Source organism: Polypterus senegalus, chromosome 1 (genome assembly GCF_016835505.1).
Source record: "Polypterus senegalus isolate Bchr_013 chromosome 1, ASM1683550v1, whole genome shotgun sequence".
Lineage (NCBI taxonomy): Eukaryota > Metazoa > Chordata > Cladistia > Polypteriformes > Polypteridae > Polypterus > Polypterus senegalus.
The window spans coordinates 252,758,242-252,769,028 of record NC_053154.1 but is presented as its reverse complement, the minus strand read 5'-3'; positions in this window follow the sequence as shown (position 1 = coordinate 252,769,028).

Below are 10,787 nucleotides of genomic sequence, written 5' to 3'. Positions count from 1 at the left end.
CCCCAGCAGCTCAAATGCAGGCCTGGCACAAGTTTCAAAGAAGCCTTGACCAGCTGCTACGCTAGAGCCTGACATTACTGCTAAAGCAGATCACAGTTTGAGGAGAGAGATGTCATAATGTGGACGTTATTCTTGGTAATGATAGTAATATGGGTAATGAAAGTATTGGGATTCATAGAGTATTAAGACCCCTCCAGTTCTGCATTGTCTTTTTCCAATTTCTCATTCATATAAGTATTCATACTCAGTACTTTGTAGAAACCCACTTGGCAGTAAATCAAGCGGAGTCTTCTCGGGTAAAATTCTACAAGCTATGCACACCTGGATGTGGGCAGTTTATCCCATTCTTTCTGGCAGATCCGCTGAAGCTCCGTTAAGTTGGATGGGAAGTGTCTATAAACTGCCATCTGCATGTCTCTCCACAGAGCAAACAGGATGCACCTGAACACAATTTGGAGTGCCACATCAAAGGGTCTGCTGATGCTCACATGAAGGAGGGATTTAAGTTTTTGATTTGTAATACATTTGCAAACCTTGCTGAAAACGTGTTTTTTTTCTTTGTCTTTACGGGTTATTGGAAAATGCTTCCATTCAAAATTAACTCTATAACACAATAAAGAGGGGTCTGAATCTTTTACTTTTTCATGCCTGCAAATACTGTAGGCGTACATGAGAGTGGTGCTGTGGCATAGCCTCATACAGCATGTCAAAGAACAGAACGCCATCAAGTCTTAACTCATGTCACAACACCAAATTTAGGAAGGCATTCCTGCCGAGTGATAATGGTGTGTCTGTCATTCTTGTGTGCTAAGTGTTGGCTCTTATCCATGCCTGGAGCTTGGCATCAAGAGGGAAAAGAACAAAATGTTCTGGTTGGCAACATTATGAGAGGGGGATACTACATTGACTTAAAGAATTAGACACCATTGTTTCTTTACCAAAATAATAAAACATATTTGTGTACTGAACTGGGTGGCACAGTGGTTAGCATTGCCAGTGTTCTCAGTTCAAATGTAGTGACTCGTCTGTGTCAGTGTGGAGATTTTGTTCTTCCTATAACTCTGTAGGTTTAAAATACAGGGCATAGACTTGACATTTTTTGGGTAAACGTAACCCACTGTTTTTATCTAGAAAAATAAATACATACTATTACCAGGTAAGGTCTAATATTTTTTTTTGTATATTTCATATTTTTTTCAAAATTATTTTTTAAAAATAGATTATTGTGCCTAAATATCTGTTTTAGTATTTTCAGATTTTACACTATAAACATCATATAATTAAATTGAATGTTATTTTAATTACTCACAGGCTGCCATATGAATTTTTCATCAATAAATAAGTTCTCTTATTTGCCACAAAACCAAAAAAAATCATCTTTCCCAGCTGAGACACTGTTATATTATGTTTGAAGAGTAAACAGTGATGGTAGACTTTGTACGTTCCCCCCAGGTCTTCTGGGTGCGCTAGTTTCCTCCAACAGACCTGCAGGTTAGGATAATCGGCTTTGCTAAATTGGCCGTGGTGTGTGCGTGTTTGATTTGTGATGGACTAGTGCCCTGGCCAGGTGTTATTCCTGCCTTATGCCCTGTAATTTCTGGGATAGGCTCCAGCTGTACCAAGTCCCTGCCCTAGATAAGCAGGCTAGGAAGATGAATGGATGGGGTAAACAGTCGTGAGTTTTATATGATTCATATTCTAAAATCAACACTAGAGATCTAGAATAGATAGATAGATAGATAGATAGATAGATAGATAGATAGATAGATAGATAGATAGATAGATAGATAGATAGATAGATAGATAGATAGATAGATAGATAGATAGGTTATTAATCCCAAGGGGAAATTCACATACTCCAGCAGCAGCATACTTATAAAGAACAATATTAATTTAAAGAGTAATAAAAGTGCATGTAAAAACAGACAATAACTTTGAATAATGTTAATGTTTACCCTGGGGGTGGAATTGAAGAGTCGCATAGTGTTGGGGAGGAATGATCTCCTCAGTCTGTCAGTGGAGCAGGACAGTGACAGCAGTCTGTCGTTGAAGCTGCTCCTCTGTCTGCAAATGATCCTGTTCAGTGGATGCAGTGGATTCTCCATGATTGACAGGAGAATATCACCATAATGAACAAATGGCACCTCCACTGTGTCACAAAGCATCAATCAATAAAACAAAAAGCTCTGGAAATTGATACATCGATATGACATCAACTGCTCAGGTGTTTCTACTGTTGTAGAAGATTCAAACCGAATCTTCAACTCTAAAACTGGCATCTCTATGGTATGGTTATACTACTGGGTGTTTTGCTTTTGCAGTTGTGATGATTGACCATTCAGTTGTGATGATTGACCATTCAGTTGTGATGATTGACCATTCAGTTGTGATGAATGACCATTCAGTTGTGATGATTGACCATTCAGTTGTGATGATTGACCATTCAGTTGTGATGATTGACCATTCTTTAAAGTGACTTCTGAAATGCTGCCTTTGAACACTGTTTCTCAGTTATCTGCTGTCATGTTCCTGTGCATTCACGTGCTGTTTAAGTTGTCTCTGGTCATATATTATCAGCAGTCATTTGATTTCACACTATTCATCATGCATGTGTTTGCATCTAACAGAAGGTTTTCTTATTTTAACACTTCTTTATTTATTCAGAGCCACTTTGTGATATTTTGCTTCATTCTATGTTGTAATACTCCAATGCATATGGTGCACTGGGCTTTTGTTTCTTTTTATTGCCCATTTTAGTCAAATAATATCACATTACACTGCCTCAATATTGATACTGATGTTTTAATACAATATGCTGTCACATGTTTATTTTTATTTGTATTGCATTTATTTGTAACATTGCCGAAATGTCACCCCACATCCTTAAAGCACTTCATCTGCTCCAAGAGAATTGCTGTTTATCTCTTATTTATCCGCAAGTATGGATTTCACTTTCTGCTCATCTTTTGTGATTCTGTTCAACTGGTGTATATTTGTGTGTATATTAGGGTGTTCATCAGTCTTGAGCTTTGTGAATTTTGAACAGCACCTCTCACAAATAGATTTACAGGTAAGTAGTAATCCAACAAAAATCTGTGTTTTGGGGTTTTCTTTAAAGTGTGGCTGCCATCATAACTGCATTGTGAGTTTATTGTACTTCCTCACGTACAGCATACATGGGTGCATGACACAGGCTCATCCATCATTTTTTTTAGCATCCCACCAAACCGGAACATGCAAGACTGATGTAAAACTATCCCCCATCTGTCATCTTAAGTAAATAAAATCCATCAACCAGAATGTTGCAGTCATGGATTGCCGTTTTAAGTTGTTGTGACTAGGGCTACAACTAAAAATGATATTCAGATTAATTGATTTGTGACATTTGTTAAAAAATGCAGAATATGAAATTAAACTTTGAAATGTAGGTTTTCACAAACAAAATGATATACAATTTTCATAACACATTTTATTTTTAAAACATGAATTACCTGTAGATATTTTAAACAAAATATTGTTTTTTGTAAAACATTTAAATAACAATGATTTCCATGGGCAAATTCACACGTAACCTTAGACCTACTCAACTCGTTCTAAAGTTATAATGATCATTGTCTCTTTCAGCTGCCATAAGCTAATTTAATAAAAGTTTTTGCCTCCTCATAATACTGCATGATTCAGCTCAAAGAGACACTAAAAGACAATATCACCGCTGGCTAGTAAAATTGGAATGTTAACTCACCAAACTTTTGATCATTACAGACCTGGCTAATGTTGAATAAATGATAAAATGTTTGACTATATTGATTCATCTCAGTATTTACAGAAAATTATATGACTCTTTCAGTTGATTATTTATTCCAGTATTATTCACTGAATAAACAAACACTTTAAAATGTAATGCAAACCGTATACACAATTTCCTTAAAACACACAAGTTTTATCAAATTAAATTAACTAAACTCACAATGTGGCTTATGTATGTAGAATCACATTGAATCAACACTTCACAATGAAACATGCTGTTTAAGTTGTAAGTTCTTTTTTTAACTCTGTGAAAACGGTTTACTGGAAAAGCATCACATAAACAACTGACAACTACAAAATTCCATCACAAATGTGTCTGTTGAACTATCGTGACTTTTATGGGGTTTTTTTTCTTGTAGTCTGTAGCAGTGATTGAAATTAATTTAGCACAACAAACATATGTTGGGGAAACGGGCAGACTATTTTTGCTTTACAGCAAAACAAATGGTTTCATTTGTGTGAAACCAGTTCTTCCTTTGTGTGGACTATGGCCGGCCAGTCATCCCGGCCAATACCCCCAGGCCGCCAGATGGAGCCCTCCCTGCAGCATGGAGGTGCCCCAAATGCCAGCAGGGAATTATGGACATTGGAGTTTTCCTTCACAGCCCTGCATGATACCCTGGGGGCCACCAGAGGATGCTGCAGGGAGGCCCAGGGACTGTTATGTGGCCTGTAAGCCGGAAGTACGTCTTAGTCACAGTGACAGGGGAAATGACTTACTTCCGGGATGAAGAGGAGTTTTTGATGTGACCCGGAAGTGCTAGGATGTCACATGGACTGAGGGTTCAGAAGCACTTCCGGGTCATGGACTATAAAGGACTGGGAGAGATCCCAGACGGACGAGCTGAGTTGGGAGGAAGGGTGGCAATGCGTCTGGGAGAGTGGAGGATTGATTATTGATTGGAGTATTGTGATTTATATGAGTATTGTGGAGTGGAGGGTGCTTTGTGCACTGGGTAATCTAAATAAAACAAAATATTGGACTTTTATCTGGTGTCTGGTGTCTGATCTGAGGGTTCAAGGGGACGACAGCACCCCCTATCTGTCACATTTGCTATGCTGATTTTACTTTAACTGAAAATTCGTATATTTTTGCATCAGCATTCATCTTTTTCTATGTGACTGAAAACCTTTCACCACCATTGATTCTTTGGCATATTTGCTTGTAGCCAACACACTGTCAAAGCCTGCTACATGTCATTTGCTGTTGGAAAGCTGTGTGATCCGACCACAAAATCTCAGTTACCGGCTAAACTAGGGTTGCTGCAGCAGTAATAGCAGTGGTGCAAGAAGAGCTTCATAGTTGCTCTGCTGCGTTTGGTAAGCAATAAACCAAAGGCAAAGTAATTGGTTGACCTCCGCTGGATCAGGCTTAACGTGCTTGTTACATGATGTCTAGAACATATAACACTGGCTTTGACCTTGTCTTCCTCGCATTCTCCTGGGGCCTCATGTGTAAACGGACAAAAATGTTGCATACACCCGTTTCCATTCTTATATATAAAAACTAAACTTGGTATAAAGACACATACATTTTCACGGCAGCCTCACACCATACGTACGCATGTTTCTGCACAGTTTTGCAAACTGGCAGTACCCAGTGTCAAAGCAGTGCTACTGTTTCTGGGTGTTCTCCTATTCTCTTTTAAATTTGCATCCATGACACGGACAAATACAGCGAGATTATCGTTTACAAATTTAATTCTCTTGATTCTGTTACAATATAATTGTGCATAGAATGGCCAAAGCCTATGGCTGCTTTAGCATTGTTAGAAGACATCACAGATGGAAGAATTATAGATGATGATGATGATTGGCTTCTAAGTTGATTTAGATTTCCAGCAGCTATCCTCTTGGAGCTGCATGCAGTTAGAATACTAGGATGTATACTTGATATCATTTTAATGATGAAATGCATTAAAGTATTTATATAACATTTTACAGATAAATTGTTAATTTCATTTAAATGATGTATACCATTAATAATTAAATATGTGGGACACAGTGACACGGCAGAAGTGTTCTGTGTGTCCCCTGTCTGGAGTTTGTATGTTTTCCTGTTGGATTTCCTCCATGTGCTTAAGTTTCCTTTCAAAGGCACACAGATTAGGGGATTTGGTGACGTAAAATTGATGCTACTAGTGTATGTGTGTGCTCATCTTCACCCCGCAATAAGCTGGCATCCTGTCCCTGGAACAATCCCTAACTTACACTCAATGCTTGCTGGGACTGGCGCGACCCTGGATGGATGGATGGAGTAATAAAACATGTATAATGAAGATTTTTCAATGTTCCTTAAAAATTCGAAGAATTTGTATTTTAAGCTTATAGCTGGTTTTACATTTATTACAGATGCTTATTGTGTGATTAGTTTTGCGGAGAAAGAAAAAGGAAGGACATGTATTGGGGTTGCAATGTTTGGCGGAGACAGTATTTCTGCAATAAATGATTAAATCCAGGGTTGCGCCCATCCCAGCAAGCATCATGCACAAGACAAGAGCAATCCCTGGACTGGGTGCCAGATCATCACTAGCACTGCCCCACCATGCCCCCATTGTGTTTAATACACAAATTTGTCTGCACCCTCCTATCAGCGTATGAGAAAGCCCGTTTAAGAAGCATATAATAATGACTGTGTCAGGGATCACATAGAATATGAAGCATTTAATGTGCCACTTTAGTTATGATGGGGTTTCAGAAACTCTAGTAAATTAAATATCAATTTTAAGATGAAGTTTACAACATTATACTGTAATAAAAAAATAAATTACAGTGGAACCTCGTTTTGAAATTGCGCTCGCAGTCCAAAGCACTATCAAAGTGAATTTCCACATAAGAAATAATGGAAACTTAGATGATTCGTTTCACAACCCAAAACTATTCATATAAAAATGATTAATACAAAATATAAAGTAAAAATACATAAAACAAATTACCCTGCACTTTATCTTTGAAAAGAATCATGGCTGGTGTGAGTGAGTTTCTAAACTCTTGTGGCATTCCACCCAATGGGATGACACGCAGAAGAGCGTCCCAAAGCAATCGCAGGCTCCCAGCGCTGTAGCAGTTCACTGTAAAAAGCTAATCCAAAAAGATTGCAGACATGCTATAAGCGCCTGCCATCGATGGGTGATACAAGGAACAAGGACCATTATAAATGCGCAGGGCACAGTGTTACTTTCCCCCCCGGCCCTGCCTGACTGCTGTGTCTGTGTATAGGAGAGTGGCAGATTCCACTACAATAAATAACCGCGCTGTTGCTGTTTCAAGCTGAATAAAGCTGGTGGTGCAAGACGGGGACTCGCACATCACAGCACACAAACACACACACAGTCACAATGCTGTAGTAAACAGTATACGCTCGTATGGATGTTGACTATATGAGTGAGGCACGCTGACTCAGACGGGGAATAGGAGACGATTGCCCACAATCTCGCAGTGAGAGAGAGAGCGAGAAGAACCATCAGCTCAGTTGTGATTACATGACGCTCAGCAGACAAAGCGTATACATACTACTCGTATTGCAAGATGTCGCTCGTTTATCAAGTTAAAATTTATTAAAAATTTTAGCTCGTCTTGCAAAACACTCGTAAACCAAGGTTCCACTGTACAAGATTAAAGTGCAGTTTCCGAGAATAAAGTTGACATTTTGACCCTTTTTTCAGACAGTGGGCTGCAACTTACCTTTTCATTTTGACTTTGATATCTGACCATTTCTTTTTTATTTCGGGCACTTTGTGACTTTCTATACTTGAACTGTTGAGTGCCTCCACCACACTGTAACACTCCAATTTCTTTTGTTGCTTATACCACTGCTTAAACCTCCATTTAAAATTCACTGAAATTCTTTTTTACATATGCTTTTGACATTGTCATTGTCAAAACACTGAATGGAAGGGGCTATTTATATTGATTTGCATATTCAAATAGGTGTGACTCTGGGAGGAGTTAGGGTGGAGCTGTAGGCGTGTGCATATGTGCTAAAATCCACGTTGATTGGGATTTATAAAGGGAAAGTGCATAGAACTTTCCTTACGCAGTTTTATGCGTCTGAATTTTTTTGTGCACACGCACATTTCTAGTTTTGTCCATACGCCATACGCCATGTTTAGTTTGAATTCTACGCAAGGCATTCTACATGAGGTCCCTGTTCTGCCACAGTGGTGATTCTGAGCCTCTGGTGTTCTTCTAATCTTAAGATGGGAGCTAAAGCAGGACGATTGAAAGTATCATGGCTCCTGTCTTGTGTGCTTGAGTGCTGAAGTAACAGCTCCTATTTTACGTCTGTACCTGAGACTGTACTTGCCTTCTCTATACAGTAATAAAGTAGGCATAATTTCCTTGGAAACCTCAACTCACCTTTCTGTCTCTCATGCAACTAACTCTATGACTAACGCTTGACAATACCTTGTGGTCCCCGGCCGGGGCAGGAGCCCGGCCGGCACGCCCAGGAGGACCAGAGGAGGCCTTGTGCTTCCTCCAGACCGCCAGGGGGCGTCCATCCTGGTTATGTTGGGGGCCATGGGTAGGTGCCTGAGGAACCCTGGAGCCCAGCACTTCCGCCACACCAGGAAGTGCTGGGGGGAAGACGACAGGGGACACCTGGACGGCTTCCGGGTGCGCAGCCGGCACTTCCGCCACACTGGGGTGTGGCTAGGACTGATTGCCGGGAAGCAGCTGGAGCCCATCCGGGTTCCTATAAAAGGGGCCGCCTCCCTCCAATCATTGGCGGAAGTCGGGTGGAAGAAGGACGGAGCTGGAGAGAGAGGACTGGAGGCGGCCAGAAAGGCATTGTTTGACTGTAAGGCCTGGACTTTGGGGGATCGGTGCTGGAGGCACTGGGGATTGGAGTGCACGGTAAATTTGTAAATAGTATTGTAAATAAACAGTGTGTTGGGTGAACTATGTTGTCCGTCTGTCTGTGTCCGGGCCAGCGCCCACAACCTGTATAAAAAAACAGTGCCTCATAAACTTCACTTGAAAATGAGATGGTAGATGTAATTATTACTTAGAGAAATACAAACAAGCTTCTTTTCTTTTCATTCAGGTCTCAATGCCCGATCTTTAACTTTGTCTGCTGTTTGTTGTCAATCCTTCAAAACAGTTGATAGCATTCTGAATGGTTTCGCCACATCATTTTTCTTCATTCAGGAATCAACTTTTTCCAGGATTGTTAATTTTTCTTTCAGCATAAACTGAAGCCGTTTCTCACTTGTCTAATTCATCTCAAAGAAAACTTTGAGAAGCGCTATGAAACTCAAACAGTGAAGTATCAGTGCCCAACACAACTACCATCACACTAACTCAGAATTTGGCTATGTGGATGAAGTCGCACCTACACTCGTTGAAATTTCGCAACAGACTATCACTATCTCTTGGTCTAACAAAAAAGAGACAGCCTGTGGCAGGGTCCCAGAGACTCAGAGAAAATGTAGGCACAGCATTCAGTATTTTTTGCATTGCGTTATTATCTTCAATGGTCATTTTTGGTTAAAAAAATATTTGTTATACTGAAATTTTCATTTCGTTAAAACAAAATTGGTTAAATATGATGTTGTATGAATGTTTGTCTGGCCCAACAAAAAATATTATTTATTCTGAAAATTTTGCTATTTCAGTATTCCCTATACGCATACATAATAGGATTTGATCTGTTTTTGGTAGGCCTTTTTTTGCTCTCAATCAGTATTTTACTCTCTCTCTTTGTATTCTTACAAATTAGTCCGGAATGCATATTTAGATAGTGTAATAAATACAGACAACAATGTCAGAAAGGTTTGGGGTTGTTAGCCCCGAATACTGTAAATTAAGGTCAAAACAATTCCAGAAAATCATTAGAGATAGAAGGGAGGGTAGATGGACAATTTATGGAGCCGGACCAGAAATCAAACAGTGCGATGCTGGGAAAATCGTGGTGGTGGATGGGTAGTTGATGTCATCAAAAGGAGACCAGAGGGTAGAAGGGGACTCGGAAGTGTTGTGTTTCTTTGTGTCGTCCGGGCGAGATTATGGCAGCAGTGCTTCGTCTTTTCTGAGAAAACAGAGAGAGAGAGAGGTTAGTACGCCACCGTTGTCCCCTGGCACGACTTGTCGCATTTCATGCCGGGTTCTTAAGCTACTCCCCACGCGCTCGTGCGTGACAATGGTTAGAAAGATGCTTTTTTATTGTCCATAACAAAGAAAGTTGTTGTTTAGACAATTTTACAAAATTATGGAAGGCTGGGTTGACCCATTGATCTTGACCAGGTAAAAGGTAAGCAAATGGTAAAAGAATACACACTCATCCTTTATTAAAAAGAAAAAAGTGTATACCTCAATTTGTACTTTTAATCTATTAGAAACGTACAAGGAGATAACTGAGGAGCTTCTCTCTTCCATCCTAGCACTTGGGAGTAAAAATGTGTTTAAAATCCACTTCCAACACACTCATTTGGATTTTTTCCACAAGAACATGGGAGCGGTCTCTGATGAACATGTGTAAAGGTTAAAACAGGACGTCACTCAAATGGAAAGACTTATGGAAACTGGAGTGAGTCAATGCTTGCAGATATCTATTGGTCATTCCACCGTGAAACACTTTCAGAGGATTATAAGAGGGAAAAAACTACCAAGTTTCTATTTTTGCAAGTAATAATTATAGTTAACACAATCATATGTGTAATGTTTTTTCAAGTTTATACTGTGGCCAGATTTGGATTCAGCACCCTCAAATCTATAAAGAACAACCAAGGCTGGAGTGGAGCGAAAAAACAAACAAAAAAAACGTTTTTTACAGACCAGTGTAATCAATTGCTGAGTCATCTCCTTCCTTAGCTTCTCATACCTTTGGTAGTTTTGTCTCCGTGTACTTATGACAGCATTTTTGATTCCCACCTAACCTGATCATTGTCTTTGTCCAACCTCTGGCTATTTTATTCATACTCACCCTTTTCCTCCAACCCTGAGATTCACACCTTTAAATAACAGAATTAGTGAGTCCT